General features: G+C 42.9%; 1 long non-coding RNA gene across 1 annotated transcript; it reads left to right on the forward strand.

The window, feature by feature from the left end:
* The first annotated feature begins 2,495 nt into the window (after window positions 1-2,495).
* Window positions 2,496-4,563, forward strand: LOC141100035 (uncharacterized). Its single transcript, XR_012234577.1, has 2 exons — window positions 2,496-2,721; window positions 4,320-4,563. It is a non-coding gene; the product is annotated as an uncharacterized lncRNA (long non-coding RNA).
* The last annotated feature ends 407 nt before the right edge of the window (window positions 4,564-4,970 follow it).

Here is a 4,970-nt window from a genome sequence, read left to right on the forward strand (position 1 = left end):
TCGCTTATCGGCTCTCTGCTTCCAGAGCCGTTTCTCGCACACCGTACTTTACACCGGGGATGTACATATACGTACCGGCCCCTCTTCACTTGTTGACGCTCCTGTCAGATCCGTCACTGTGGCCGCCTTAGGCCCGTAAACCAACAGTACTTTTACTGATCAGTCGTCTCTCCCTCAGTACGGTATGCTTTACCTCAGTGCCTCGTCTATACTGTGGTACTCTTGTGTCAGGACCACCCCCCTGACTTTCTCTCTCCTCAGTCCCCCTGGTTTGGTTTTCCTCACAGTGTACAAACTGTCGTCCTCCTGTCACTTGAGCTCCCCCTGGGGACTGGAACTTTCTGGAACCCTCCTGTCAAATTTATATCATTCCCGGTTCCCTGTAACTCCGCCCCCCATGACCAATGGTTTCCTAAGCCCTAAGCTGATGTCAAGTCCTTTGCTCACACTCCTCCCTGCCCTCTAATGGTTAACCCAAGGTACTGCACGTCCACTACACTTTCCTAGCTGTTTTCCCACTGTAGTAACGGACACCTGTCTAAACTGTGCAAACCTTTCCTTCTCTATTCTGACAAGTCCATCCGTCAGGTCACCTTCCCCACAAAGCAATAAACCCCCGAGAACTTTTATAGGCCCAAGCCTCCTGCTCTCCTGCCATCGCACCCAAGTGAGTAAAATTCCTGCAGGGGGGGAGAGGCAGCAAGTGAATCTGGACCCTAGTATTTTTAAACCCTCTCCTGTGACTTATGTCTATGCTAGGCTGTGCCAGGCTTGTACTCGCAGGTACTTTGAGAAATCTAGACTTTTTCTGGTGTTCATAGCCACACAGAACATGTCACTCTACTTGAAAATAAGAGGTTGCATGAGTTGGATATCACTAGGGATGAGCAGACCCGTGGATTCGGGCAAACTGTGGTTCAAAATTCGATGCAGCATCAGAAATTGACTCTGAACTTCACCCTGAACTTGAACCCAATAGAAGTCAATGGGAACTCAAACTTCGGGGCTTTGAAATGGCTGTAAAATTGTCATAGTGAGGGCTAAGCATCTGCAAAGGGAAGCTATATGGGGGTAAGAGCAGGATAATTGCCCTGCAAACAATTGTGGATAGGAAAATGACTTAAAATAACAGAATATAAAACATAAAAAAAATTATAATCTTGAACCAGGAGGTGGAGGTCCAAGTGGAAGAGGAGGTGGAAGGGGACGTGGCAGAGTAGGTGGTAGAGGGGAACGAGGAGCTGGTACTCTGAAAACAGGCTCAGTGGGGGCACTCTGCATACAGGCTGTAAAATAATCTGCTGGACACTCTCTCTCTGAATACAGGCCGTGTAATACTCTGCACTATTTTGGGTGCAAAGACTGAGGAGAGCATCAAATAGGTTACATGACTGTGTTGCTGCTAGTGTTAGTGTAGCTGCTTCAGGTAGAGATGGAACGTGGCTGATCTGTGCCCAAATGAAACACCTTCCTTTGGTTCACGTAGGCGAGAAGGACGTTATGCACAATTTAGTTTGCCCTAGTACCGCTGGACGAATGGTGAGGCCAGAACAAGTAGAGGCGGTTTTTGATTGGATGGCTGAGAGAGCCTTCAGCTCCTTTGCTTTATCTTCCACCAGGTTCCCTGCTGAAAGTGCAGATTTTGCACCTGCTGCCTATGGGCTTCTGTCCTCTACCTCACTCCCCCTGCAAATTAGGCAAACAGTATGAGCCTCTGACCATCCAAAAGTAAACCAAAAAGACACAAAAACTATTTAAAATTTAACTTTTAATTACTAACATTGTTAAGAGAAATCAATTCAGAATTTGGTTAAAAGATGAGCTTAAAGTAGCACTTCCCAGACCCTTAAGATAGGGGAATATTGTATAGATATTAGGAGTCAGGGAGTTAAACATGGTGTGGTGTAGCAATCCTACACTGTCCCTAGTGGGTCCCTTTTAAAATGATTGCCAAACTCCGTTGTTAGGTAGGCTCTCTAAAAATTTGATGTGGCGCCCCTTCTCGACATCTTCCCTTAAAGTCCCTGCATGCCCCTACTCTAGTGCTAAAGCAATAAACCAACATGCATACAATAAATAGCTAATAAAGCATTAAAAATGCGGGGAAGGATTTGATTGATTGTGGCTTATAGAACATAGCAACCAGTTACCATCATTGGGACCTGATCCAATCAGGTCCCAATGATGTTACCTGTCAGAGCTATCTCTCTGCACCTGAATCACAGTGGTTGCATTAGCTGGGGGTTCCTTCTGAGCCCTGCACTGCACAGAGGCCAGGAAGTTCTGACGTTCATCTACAGTGAGCTATCGCGAAGCCGTTAAAAGTTTCTAGATGTGTTTTTTTTCATGGTACGTAATAGAATTGTATAAGTGGATCAATTCCATTAGTATGTAGATGTGCTCATTGTTTATGTATTGTATGCCTCTCTCTTTTCTATGCATAACTTACTACTTTACATGAAGTTAGCATTCTATTTATTACTTCTTGCAGTTAGCGGTGCACCCTAATCTATATATGTACTCCCAGCACAAGTTCACACAACCATCCAAGACGACTAACTTCATGTAACGTGCTGGGGCACAACAGATGAGTACCTCGCCCACGGCTACCAGCGCCACGTTAAACTGCCAGCAGTGGATCTTGATGATTTATGTGTCCAAGTGCATTCAGAGTAGCAAAGCATTCCTTGGACAACCTCATTTATGCCATGACGCATAAGTGTGAGTATTTCTGCCTAATATGCTCATACTCCATACTGACTAAATGTTGTTTCCATGTTTTCATCATTTGCAAATCATTGACATGTCTATTGATCCTGTGATTTCCAGAACTCCATGACTTTTCCTCCAGGGTGCAATTTCAATGCTTAGGTGTGCAAAAGATACATATTTTATTCACAGTCAGTGCTTGTTGCAGCAGTTTATCAATCCATGTAATAGGATCCTTGCATGTCTGACTTACTGAAATCCTAGCAGTCATATTTGCTGTACTACATGCTACATTTATAGGTGGGTGGGAGAACAAAACCAGGCAGCATGATATTATCAGAGGCAAACAGTGCCAATTGGCACACAATAAACTAGAAAAGCAGCTCAAGCTCCATGCAAGCACAAAAATAGGAGAACAGCGGAGCATATAAAATAGCAAAAAGTTTATTATCATCATATCAGTAACATCATATTAAATAGTAGAAAAATTGGTACAAAAATACATCATAATGAATACACTGGATACACAAAAGGACAGGAAGAAAATGAGGGTAGGTATCTCAAAGCTAAGTGTCAGCACAAATAGTACAAACAGTAAGGCACATATAAGCCCCCTCAAAAAATGGATAAAGTGCTAATAGCCCTGACAATAAACACAGGACATACATACAAGTTCATGGATAGGGGTAAATTGGCCTCTGTGGTAGAGCAGACACTGTGCTAGATAAGAGAACCATGGAAAAATACCCCAGAGCATTGGTGTGCTAAACCAACCACAAGTAAGAAACGTCCCGGCAGTGTGCCACCCATACCAGTCATATTTAACCCATAAAGGGGTGAGTATGGATCAGGACGGCGCTTACCTATGATGACAAGAGTGGGGCACCAAAGCAGGATCGATAGGAGACCCCCGACACGCGTTTTGCCCAGGGTCAGAAAGCTTTCTCAAGGGGATGTGATCCCCTTGAGAAAGCTGTCTGACGCTGGGCGAAACTTGTGGTTGGTTTGGCACACCAATGCTCTGGGGTATTTTTCCATGGTTCTCTTATCTAGCACAGTGTCTGCTCTACCACAGAGGCCAATTTACCCCTATCCATGAACTGGTATGTATGTGCTGTGATTATTGTCAGGGCTATTAGCACTTTATCCATTTTTTGAGGGGGCTTATATGTACCTTACTGTTTGTACTATTTGTGCTGACACTTAGCTTTGAGATACCTACCCTCATTTTCTTCCTGTCCTTTTGTGTATCCATTATGATGTATTTTTGTACCAATTTTTCTACTATTTAGTATGATGTTACTGATATGATGATAATAAACTTTTTGTTATTTATAGGTGGGTCTAGCTGTCATTTCCACCCATAGCCAGAATACAGTAATAGTAAAATGGCTCTAGTCATGACTTTCTTATTTTAGTGTTTACCCAGACCTGTTTATCTCAGAATACAAGGAGACATTTATTTAGTCCTCTGCCTTTGTCACACAATTCAGACTAGGTTCCATTGTGGTGAAGTGATTTGTAGGCCTTGTTTGACACTGGCAGTAAGAAAAGTCCTTTATCTTCAACATGAGTCAATGCAATAAATGACACTACTTTCTGTTGTTCAGCAGCATGATGCAAGTGGAGAATAAATGTGCCTGGGGCCACAGTCTGTGACAATTATACAATCAAAAGAACATTTCAGAAGGTTGTGTATTGGGTGTAAGTGATACTTCTGTAGGTCAGCAAGGACTATCAAGAGCATAATACAGGCATTCTGCATATAGTACGAGTGTGTTCATATGATAAAATAAGCTATGCATGCATGTTATTGTTTCTACATGAGAAATTATTAAAGATACCTCAGATGTCTATCTAGAACATTCATACCTCTGTTGTGTTATGCTGCTAAGATACAGTGTCCAGACCTGACATATATACCAGTCAGAATGGAAGGAAACTTGATAACAATCAGTGGTGATTTGATAGGGTGGGCTGAGAAATATTCCTTAGTTCAGAGGGTGATAGGAAATCCTTTCAATCCCTTTAGGCACTATATCATTATTTCCATTCAGCTTAATGTGATTTTTAGTGTAGATGACTTGGTTGCACTGAGGCCTCTTTCACACATCAGTTTTTTGACATCAGTCACAATCCATCATTTTTAGAAAATAACGGATCCAGCGACTGATGAGGCTGGATCCGTTTTTTTCTCATAGACTTGTATTAGCGACGGATGGCCTCACGTTTCGTCCGTCGTTCACTGGATCCATCAGAAA

Source organism: Dendrobates tinctorius, unplaced genomic scaffold (assembly GCF_039654945.1).
Source record: "Dendrobates tinctorius isolate UK_male_01 unplaced genomic scaffold, ASM3965494v1 ptg000011l, whole genome shotgun sequence".
In the NCBI taxonomy this organism is placed as follows: domain Eukaryota; kingdom Metazoa; phylum Chordata; class Amphibia; order Anura; family Dendrobatidae; genus Dendrobates; species Dendrobates tinctorius.